Source organism: Crocodylus siamensis, chromosome 3 (genome assembly GCF_052110815.1).
Source record: "Crocodylus siamensis isolate JL-2025a chromosome 3, ASM5211081v1, whole genome shotgun sequence".
Classification (NCBI taxonomy): Eukaryota; Metazoa; Chordata; order Crocodylia; family Crocodylidae; genus Crocodylus; species Crocodylus siamensis.
In genome coordinates, this window is record NC_143397.1 from 65,793,595 (window position 1) to 65,805,567 (window position 11,973).

An 11,973-nucleotide genomic window follows, 5' to 3' on the forward strand; every position below is an offset into this window, starting at 1 on the left:
TTGAAGCTATAAAATTTATAGGAGCCAACTGCTCCAGCTTCAACATTAGTTTATCCAGACATAACAATTAGAAGGTTACAGCTTTTGAAACATTCCCTTTTTCAGAAGGCTTCAAATGTACCTGTGTCCATCCTCAAAGTGAGTACAGCAACCAGCAGTATTTTTTTCCAAAAACTCAATGGTTTCTTGTGGCTAGTGAATATCCCCATCCCTTCCTTAGATATTACTGATCCACCAAAGTATATGTTACATGAAGAGGCAGCTAATTTTTTAATCAAGATGAGAAATAGCTTAAGTGAGTATCTGTCACATGAAACTTTAACATAAAGGATCCATGAAATATGGAGGTCCCACGTGGAGGTTGTGCTACAGCTGTTTGGAAAAAAAATGGGTACTTCATCCCTACTCCATGACAAAATACCTGCATGAGTACTACTCAGATTGTATTGCCCATTCTTATTGCCTTACCACATTGCAAGCTCATGCATAGTTTGTTGTGCAAAAACAACAACCTGACTCTACATGCATTTTTATTTTCTACCTATCCCTAGGGTTCATTGCAAGTTATATTGGATGGCTGTTCCTGGTAAGTTACAGAAACATAACTGAGCCAACTCTCATTCTTCTAATTAAGAAATTAAGGTCCTTTGGTGACCCTGGTTATAACTGACAGTACAGCTTGTTGCTCTTTTTCTTTTCTCACTTTCTAAAATAGTCTGTTTTAAGGAGAAAAGAGGCACTCCTATTTTAGAAGGAAATCTATTACTACATTGTTCAATCAAGGCTCCAAGTATTAAGTATTCTGGTTTGTAAAACTCTTATCTCAGCTGGCAGAAGCTTCAAGTACAGACTATTAATGAGATGCCCCCATGCTTGCAGCTGTATTGCTGGGGCAGTTAGATCATAAAAAATCCTAATCACTGGCTTTTAACTTTACCTGTTTTTTTTTAATTTAGGTCACTGATTCAAATACATCCCAGGTTTCTAGGATCCAAAAGTCATCATGATTTGCAAGTTGAATGGTGTCTTTTGAAAGGACCTGTTTGTGGCAGCTAAGTTTTGGTGGGTAACTGTCCACATCTGAAAATCATCAAGCAACTTGTTTTGTTGGTGAGCTTAACTGAAACCAGAGATTAGATGGATTCACTATAACTGCTAGGATTCCTGAAGCTGGTGATTGAGCTATTTTCCTGATTCAACCTAGAAAGCTGACCCTTTCATAGAACGGATTAGGTACTTTGGGTAAATATGTAGGATTTTGCACAGCTGTGTCATATTTTCATATAGATAAAAGACCTCTAATTTCAGTGCAGTTGATTTCTTGTGAACAACTTTCACAAGCACTAAAATGCATGCGAACTGTAAGAAGAAGCAAAAGTATTGTTCTTTTTTTAATGATGGTCCATGAATTCTCCTTAAAATAATTGCTTGGTTCTATTTATGGCTTTGGTTCCCTTTGTAGCAGAGTGAATTGAAATTGTGTGAATGTAACACACAAGCAGAAGTCAAGCACATACATAACATTTTGATACTTATTGGAATATGTAATTAAAAGAGATGCTCTGGGTCATAATTCATCACATTATTGCTCCAAGGCAATGAACTGTTTTTTCAAGTTAGATAATTTGAGACATAATGTCAATTGCGTTATTAAAATCCAAATATGCTAAATCTACTGTATTCCTTTCATCCTCTAATTTTAAAATTCTAATGAAAAAAGATAATTAAGTCAGTCAAGAAAGAGGTCATCTCTCCTAGTACAGAATTTGAGCAGAGAATAATGATTTTTCTTTTTAGTAATAGGATATAAAATATGTAGTTTGACATTTATATTTTAAATTTGGACTGTTTGGATATTTCTCTTACAATTCCAATTATAATTCCAATTTTATAATTATTTAGGTACAATTTGTAACTAAGAAACAACTAAGTTGTTATGAAACCCCCAAATCATGATGACTTTGAGGTCTGCTTATTTTCAGGAGCCTGGCAAAGTTCAGGAAAAATTCCTGACACTGGCTAATAAAACTTTCACTACCTGCTTCCTGTTACATTTTCAGATCTTCAGGATGATCAAGGAGAAAATGGGCCCATCTTCCTCTTGACTTATCCATGGATTGTTAAGTGAAACATTTTCCTGGTGGAACACAGGGCACTTGAACTGCTAGTTGGCAGGAGTGGAGAGAAAAAAACTCTCTTGCTCTCACTTGGCTTTCTGTTGAGACAACTAAAGAGATGCCCTGAAGTTACTAGGAGCCATCAGAAAGGGAAGGGTCTCACTTTCACTTATTACTGTCAGAAAACTCTTAGACAGTAGTTGGAGAAGTGTTTTCTTCACTCCAGTAACATTCTACAGGGTGGAGTGGGTATTTGGTACTCCCCTAGAATTTCCTTTTTTTTTATATTCAATAAGTCAGTAGCCCTTGATGGGGAACTTATGAAAAACATAATGATGAGCATATCCATGCAATACTTATTAAAGACCCAGGAAATATTTAAAGGATTACCTATTCCAGGAGTTTACAAGATGATGCAGGCTACTACCTTATTACTGAAGACAACCAAAACATAATGACTGGTTCTGGTCTTGGAGGCATAGGAAGAATGCTGGTGGGACAGCCAGCACCTATGAATAAAGAAAAAAGCTGGAGGTTTAGGTCCATGTAGACTTAAACTCCATGCAAACCTACATGTGACTGATATGCTACCAACAGTTAAAACATGTCTCTGTAGGAGATAAAATCTCACTCTCAGATACTATACTGTTAGTTTAGTGGTATTTTGTTATACAGAGCTTTGTTTTTCATAACAATTTGGAATGAAGTTCAGTTCCTAACTTTAATATTAAAGGAGTGTGAGATCCTTTGTAGCATGGTTTTAGTTTTATTTACAAAACCCACAAGAATGTGTTTTAAATCTCATAATATGGTAATTGGAATTTGCATATTTGCGGTAAACAGGATATTCATCTTAATGAGAAGAAAGATGAAGAAATGACTGTGATTAAGTATAAATGTTAATTGTTTAAAAAATCTGTTTTTAAACGATACATTACTCCAAAGGCACCCTTCAAATTAAGATCCAGTACTAAATTGTCTATCTTGCATAGATAATTAAATACAGGCATTATTTTATCCACTCAATTTAAATCTACTGTTTTATACACTAGTTTAATGTGTCTTTTATATTTCCAAGGCTATTTGTCTGTAACTAAAAATGATTTAACAGCTTCAACTGATGAGCTTTTCAGAATCTTTATGTACTCAACTACTCATAGCAATCTTGTTTTGGTAAAGACCTGTTCAGCAAGCTCTTTTTCATTATTTCTAGAAATCCAGATTCTCTTAAGGGATTTTTTACTCCTCAATTGTTTCAGCAAAAACTTAAAAAACAAAGTAAGTCCTGCAACACTAGAATAAAGAGGCAGGATGTATTTTATAAAGATATTGCATATTTCAGTGACTAGAATTCACTTTGCATATTGTTACTAGTACATACGTTAATTTGGGTCTAATTTAAAATACTGCAAGGAGAATAAGAACCTGCTATTCCTAGAATATCTTATGTTAATAATGTCTAAGGTATTTCTTGTATATGTAGTTCACATAGGCAGTTTACCAAGCTGAGATTTATATTTGAAAGAACTTTAAGTGATGTGATCCAAAATGTTTCACTTAGTAAAAATATCAGGCTGGGCAACTGGATTTGTCTGTGGGCTGCTGAAGGAGAACTTCTTACTTTTAAGTTACTATTTCAAATGAATATTAGATTGCCACATCCAAAAATTGTCATTATCATTATTATTTGACAAGTGTCGAATGGATTACTGATTTCAGTCTAGCTTCAAGTGGACAAGTGTCTACACATTAAAAATCACCAGGTAATGTACACTAATAATGCCTTTTCTTGACAGGCTCAAGAAAAGTCAAAGAGTAAATGTATATACAAAAGCAGAGATGGGATCCCACTTAGCTAGGAGAGAGAGGAAATGTTTACACATTAACCCACTAACTTAGTCAGGAGGCTTTAAGCTAGGTTCAGTGGAGAATGTACACAAAAGTGTACATACATATAAAGAGCAAGATGGCATGGATAAAAGTCTAGTAAAATAAGATAACATGGGGAATCTTAACAAGGTTATAATAAGAAAATTAGCGAGCAATCATGTAAGGTATTTTTTATAGTTTGACATTTGTGAGGCTTTGTTGTTGTCTTCTCAAGCTAAGGAAATGTGGTCTAACTACTACAAAGTGGGTTCATTATAAATAGAATGAAATTCAAAACATTACACTTATCAAGAAGCAATAAAATGCACCAGTATAAAATGGAAAATCATTGGCTTGGACATAGAGCTCCACAAAAGGATCTTGGGGTTACAGTGGACCACAAGGTGAATATGGGGCATGTGGGTACCAGATTGCATCTCTGCCTCAGCTCCAGATCATGCTGTCAGCACTGCAATATTCCACCTCTGGGCCTGGAGCAGCTCCCCACCCAGCCACACGCCTTACCAGCACTGGCCCTGTGCTGTCATGACCCTGCCATGGGTGTCCATGGTAACTGGCCATAGCAATGCGGGCAGGGGCTGCTGGGAAATGGAGTCCAGCTGCTGGCTGGATCCACCATTTTGCCCACCCCGGTTTAGAATTCTGCTTAGCTTAAATTTGGGAAATGTACTATGCATCACTATCCTTTATCACATATTTGCCTGCCTCATCATTTGCAATGCAGTATACAACCGTATACAGTTAACAGCCATCAGCAGAAGAAAATCATCTACATTTGCAGATCAATAGTACTCAGTTTGGAAGATTCAGCAAGCAGTGGTAAAATTATAGTTCTCAAGTTGTTTGTGATTGTTTTAACTACTGCAATTAGAATGCAGAGCTTCAAGAAACAGTTTTTTAAAGCTGTTTGCTGTCTCATTTGGTCATAAGTGATAAATTTGGTAAATAGTAAACTGCTACTGGTCATCTAGACTAAGAATTAAATGTAAGCTAAATTTATTGAGTTGTTTAAAGAATCATCTTGTAATCTTAGAATGAATAAAAGTACAAACCTTGCATTAGTGTAAAGTATAGGAATTTATAGCATGACAGCTGCTCTGTAATAAAAGGTGGTGTGCAATTTCTTACCCTGTAATACATGTAAAGAGCATATATCATGCAGTAAGTGCATGCAGAAAGATGCTTTCTACAGAGAAGCCCATGCACTGGAAAGCCACATTCTAGCTACCTTATAGTGCCCATACCCAAACATATCACAATGATCAGAACGCAAGTCCCTAACTTTAATATGACCTGCTGGCTAGTGGAAATCACAAGACTAAGGTAAGCTCTATTATACAAGAAATAGGGAAACTTTGACACCTAAAAATGGGGTTAATAAAAGACAACATGCTGAGCATGGAATCTCTAAAATTAATCAGTAGTGTGGCCGTGTGGGAGTGAATAATGAAATCTTTCTCCCTTGGGCTCGCCTGCCACGCTTTGGATTGATGGAAGAATAAGAAGTTAATTCCCCAATGAGAGAGGGTGTAGTAAATCACCCCAGAAGTCGGGTAAAAGAAAATTGCTTTATTAGTGAATTCCCCACATGTTGTGGAGAACCCTGGCTGTTCTCACAGCTCGTGGTCTTCCTTTCTCGCTCCACCACTGTGCAGCCCACTCCCCTGAGTCAGTCAGCTTGACTCCAGTCCCACTTCCTTTTCTCTCTCTTGCAGGTACCAGTGGATTCTTTCTCCGTGGAATCTTCTCTTGACAGGAGGATCCGTCTGGTAAGTCTCTTCTCTCTCCCTCACCTCCTTGCTTCGCTGGTCACCGTTGTTACCTTCACCCGGTCAGCTGGTCTTATCAGCAATCTGTTCTAGTGCTGGGTTTGACACTCCTGCTGTCCCCACTGAATCTTTTCATGCCTTGCCTCAGGGGGCAAAGGAAAGCCCCCTGCTGTGGACTTAAATAGCTGCTGGCTCCTATTCAGTCAACATTCACCCCAGGTGCAATCCCCTTCCCAACTGTGTCTACTAAGTAATTAACTTTTCCCTGTCCCTGACCTGACTCTCCCCTGCACTCACAACTTTGTAACGTCAGAGGAACAGGGCTGTCCTTGCCCTGTTACAAGTAGGAAATGCCAAAGAGAGTCATGCAACCATGCAGCTTCTTGAGAATTACTCTCCTTTAGTTCTGGGATGGAGGGAGAGGTCTATTTTCACTTGGGATTCACAGCCATTATCCATTTCCTGGAGTTAAGTGCCTAAGCATTTTTTTCAAACATTGAAGAGGCATCAATTCTCTCAAAATTTTTTGAGGAGTGGAGGTCAGGAGGAGAAAGAGGTGGTGATGGGTTTCCTTTTGCAGACTGTCCAGGGGTTGGATCATTTATTTGGGAAGCAGAAAATCAACTATCAGATCTTTCCTCTATCTAATCTATGCCTGTCATTCTATTGGGTATTTCAGTTTGGGCTATCTCAATCTCTCCTGTTGGAGCTGTTCTAACTAAATATTGTGCAGTGTTTATTATAAATATTTCCTTCTGTGGAGCAAGTAGTGCAATGCAGCAAGTTTTATGTCCAGGTTAATGGCTCAGTTGGGCTGTAATGTCATTTCTTCCTGTGCACTAAGATTTGAGTTCAGACTCTTTGAGCACAAAGCAGTGACAATATACCAAGAAAAAGGACAAAATGAGAGTTTGTGATGAGTTCAGACTCTTTGAGCACAAAGCAGTGACAATATACCAAGAAAAAGGACAAAATGAGAGTTTGTGATGATTGCAGTGAAGGGAGGAAACAAGTGAAATCTTTAGGGGAAGATTTTAGTAAGAAGAAGGAAATAAAAGCAGTGACAAAGCAGGGCACAAAGGAGCACAAAGCAGTGACAATATACCAAGAATAAGGGCAAAATGAGAGTTTGTGATGATTGGAGTGAAGGGAGGAAACAAGTGAAATATTTAGGGGAAGATTTTAGTAAGAAGGAAATAAGAGGAAATGAGAGCATAGATGTAAGTAGGAGTAAAGTTGTACATAGTTTTGATGATGAAAAGGAACTTGTGGAAATGGGGCACATTTAATGAGTGGACTGAAGGAACAGCATTATACAATCTGAATGATGAGAAAAAATGATGATTCTTACTGCAGCTTTTTGGGTCAGCTGGAAGGGAACAAGATTATGAATGAGAGACCATTGCAGAAAACATCTTTATGGAGATTAATAATCAGGTATTTTCCACCAGAATAAAAAATCTGTAATGGGAGCTGGAGAAGTAGATACCATAGTGATGCTGACATTCAGGAGATAAGTCTTGTCAGCAAGGGACCCACTTTGGATATTGGTTTCTGCCCCATATACATATTTCATAAATGTGAAACATGTAACCAGTTGATAGTTTTCCTTTTCAGATCCATTATTTAATATTCTGTTCTCCTTGCTGTTCTTGGATAACTGTTAACCAAGGCCAAAAAGAAACAATCTTACTATTATCATATTTGAATGAGAAGCAAAGATCGATAATTCAACTGGTACTTCAAGGTCAGGAAGACTTTTCAAGTAGCTCTTGTATAGTAAATTAAACAGAAATGTAGGAGTTTCTTCAATCTCTGAGTATGTATGATTTTTCCCATTCCCTGCCTATTTTGTTTGACACGATTGAATAAGTATCTGCATGAGTATTCATAAAAAGAACTTCTATAATATATAACAGGGCTCAAGAAATGCCAGATCTTTTGCATGTTCATATTCTGTAACTCATAGTTTGGTTCTTTGTTTTGTTATAATCTTGATGTTTGTATTGAACCAACCAGGAGGATTTAATGCTTACCATAGAGTGTATTATGAAGAAATTAAATAAGTTAAAATGATAATAATTATAAGGTGCATAATTATTTTTACAAAGGGACAATTTCTACCCAATCATTTGAAAACTATGTCTGGGTATATGAGGTTTGGCATAGCAGATTTTTAAAAACAGTTTGAGTCTTGGGTCAAATCCTTTTAGAATGATTCATACTTCCATTCCATGGCTCCTGATAACACTAAAGACCTCATCTTGGATGGGTTAATGACATTTTTATCTGGCCAGAATGGAGAAGGTTTTTAGTTTGTAGGAAATGTTTTAACTGATGCTATTTTCTTATTTACTGCCTTTTACCCTAAAAGTGTAAGTGGTTAATTAGATGAATAGCCAGGAACAAGAGATGCATTGTGGATGAAATTCATGGGTTCCTATTCCCATTGCCTGGGGAACTTTTTAAAACAAAAAGACAAAGATAAATTCATTTAATTTCAACCAGCATATCTGAGGCTACTGGTTCATGGAATGGCTCAATCTGTTTTAGCTCAAAAATAGCTAAGAGGTTATCTTTAGGCAACACAGTGAAGAAAGCACCTCAGAAGGATCCTTCACCTGAGCTGTAAGGTTGGAAACAGGTGTTGTCTTTGTGCCACCACAAAATTGTTATGGTGGCATAAAGGCAAATAAAATGGATATCCCTGACTACTGTGCCAAAAATGGCCAAAACTGTGGCAGCAATAATAGGTAGTATACATTTGTGCCACTGTTTTGTGGTGGATGTCTGTGTTGCTTTTGGTTGGGAGAGAGTGGGAGCCCAGAGCTGCCTACACTCTCTAGCTCCTCCAGACAAGTACTCCTGGGGCTTCAGGGAGTAATCCCGCATGCCCCAAGAATTCATGTTCCTACGGTGTGCAGTACTGGGGTCCTGAAGCTGCCGAAGTGCCTGCCCGGGTTCCCCATTTTCAGATGCACACCCTAGGAATACCTTGATAGGGGATTCCCCAGGTGTTTGTATTGTGCTGTTGCACCCTGACCTGGGGTGTGTCTCTGCAGGGAAGCAGCAGGGTTTTGGGAGCAGCAGGGTTCTGACCCTGTGGGACAATGGGCAACATCTGTTTTATCTGAGGAAGTGGATCAGCTATGCTGGGATACACTGGCACAGCTTATATGCTTCATTTGGCAACATCTCTTTATAGCCTAACTCATTACCATTTCTCCCTTGAGAAAAGAAAATAATTATATAGTTGGTGTTGACCCTCAGATATAATCTGAGAGACAAAAAGGTTTTAAAGAGCCAGTCCCACCAAAATTAAATACCCAAAAACATAAGGATACCTAAATTTTTAATAAAAATTTCAGTAAGAAAAGATATAAAAGACTAAACAGTACAGAGAAAGCATATTAAATAAAAGCTTAAGATTTATACAATGTACATTCATCTAAATAATTAATAATCTTAACATTTGAGAGAATTTAAGATTCATTTCTCTTAGTTGTAAAGCCTTTAAGTCTCCTAAGTCTTAAATCATCTATCAGGTGGCCAGCCTGTTAGGGAAAAGGACTTCTCATCTCCATTTCAAATTAAGCTTTGAAAGAATGCTTAACTTAGCTCATCTGCAGATGGGCTATTCAGTTAGAACTGGAGTTCAAGGCTGGAGAGCAAAGATGCTGAGAGGAACCCAGATTACCTAGTTCAGTTTTGAAAAGCTTACTAACTAAGGTGAAAAATATAAACAGAGTTCTAATAGGTGTTACTCTAGTTAAAATTCATATGCCTATTTTTATTCCATATGTGAGCTATATATCTTGTATAAAAGTGGCTTGTTCCATATGTGAGCTATATATCTTGTATAAAAGTGGCTTGTCTAGCCACTAAATATACTTTAAGTGTGACCTCTAGTGAGATCTTTAATATAGTTGGGTTTTTCTTCATTCCTTCTTTCTTACATTTTCTAAAATGGTTCACACGTTGTGACATCCTCTGGCCTAATCATTTCCTTTGCCTAATCTTCTCTTACCCAAACTTTGGTCAAGGGAATGCCAGCAAAAGTCATACCGACTTAAGACCTACTATAGCAAACACCAGGACATTCCTGCTAGAAGAGTGATGGAATTAGAAGAAAAGGGAAAAATATGATATCTGTAGAAAGTAAAGCATTCATTATTTCTTATTCATCACAGAACTGATGGCATTTTTCACTCCATATCAAACTTTTAATATATTTTAGACCTTGCTAAGAAAAATGTTAAAAATAAAAGGTACATGTGCATAGTCTCACAAGGGACTGAAAGCATTTGTCAGTTAAAACTACCATTGTAACCAGATATTGAAGATCCCTCTCCCAATGTCCTTCACTTAGTCACATTTTTAGGACTAGCCCACCATCTTTCACTATGCAGAGTGCCCCTTTGAAGGCCCAACATCACACATATTGGTCCATATTCCATTACAGGGTGAACTGAAAGTAGGCAAGTAGCATCTAAGCTGACACGCCTCTCTCTATCACTTCTCTCGGACAAGCTGGAGTAAATAGAATTTCATGTCGTGTCCTGAAGGCCATTAACTGTAGTCTTTGTTAGAGGAATGGAGTGAATTTTGAAGTTGAGAATCCGTCATGGATAATATCCTGAAGCCAGAACTTTTTGAGCAGTGATTTTGGCTGTGACGTTGAGGCTCACTAGATTCAAAGATACAACTTTATAAATACTTTATGCTATACGTTTGATTCTACATCATTTACTTTGTTGTGGACCAAAAGTAATTGCTTAGTTCACCTGAGTTTCTCTAGATTTGTATTAGTGAAACTAAGAAAAGACCTTATCCCTTTTTTAAAAAAGAAGATACAGAGAAACATTTTGGGTTTATATTGACTGTTGTATAGCATTACAGTGCAGCCTAGTATACAAATGCAGTATGAATCTTTGAAAAAGTGAGGCATTGTATTATGTAAGGGCCATATTTTTTAAGGAGAAGGACAAGATCTATCACAAATTTAAGCAAACTTGCCCCAAATCCTTGTTATATTTGGGAATTCTGGTATAATCTCTTCATTCACATTTAGTTAGTTGGTTCAGAGTACTACATTCAAATTAATTTCTTCAATATTGACTTTTTCAGAGAGTCCTGTGATTTTGAAGCACCTCAGATATCCTGTGCTCTGGGACATGTCCTAATATTTATTTTAATAATCTGAAGTGTGTATATGTGAGAAAGAGAAGGAGCCACCGTGCTCCAAAGGCTCAGCAACCCCAGGTCCACTGCCCCAAGGAGCCTGGCAGAAATCTCCCTTACCCAGGTGTTTCTGGAGAGGAGGGGCAGAGAACTCCCACACCAGTATAAAGAAGAGCCCGGGACAGGAAAGAGGGGGAGCACAGAACCGGAAAGAGGAGGAGGAGGAGGAAGAGGTGCGAGCCAACACAGCTGCATGGAACTCTGAAAGTGAGTGGAGTGCTGGTAGGAGACTCTTGCAGAGAGTAAGCCCCTCAGTGGGGACTTAGAGCCAAGTCTACTGACCCGGTGGGGTGCAGAACTGTGCACAGAACTGTTTGTTTACACACTGGGAGCTGGCGGAGCCTGGTAGAGTTTTGTACCTTAATATCCCTAATAGAGGGGCACTATAGATTTGGTGGTACTGTAAAGCATGTAAAAGTGGCAGAAGCCAAAAAAATGGTGTCACAGATGGACTTAATGCGCTAAAAGGAATCTTGGCAACCTCAACAAAGAAGCTCAGAGAGAGAGAGAGCCAGCAAAGGTCAATTTGTTTTGATCTTGGCTAAAAACAGCAGGAACAATAACCCAGGCCAGGAGTGCCTGTTTTGTTTTCTTGTTTTCCTGTCTTTTGTTGTTTTTTTTTGATTGGAACTGAGGTCACGTTGCAAGACCAACTGGCTGGTCAGAACCCAGTGAAATGGGCGAGGGTGTAGGGGTGGCGGAGCCCTCAGGAATGTAGAACCTTTGCAGGATGACGGTGAGACCACTAATGGGACTACATGTACAGGTAACAAACCAACTCCTTTAACATCAAGTCGTGGCAAGTGAACCATGGGTGTGTAGATCACCAATTAGAAACAGTATCACCCTAGTAGATTGGCAGGCGGTGTCCTACAGATCTGCAAGTGACTGAACTACTTGACAGTATACCAAATGGATTCAAATGGACAGTACTGAAGCTTGAATTGCTGATGTTG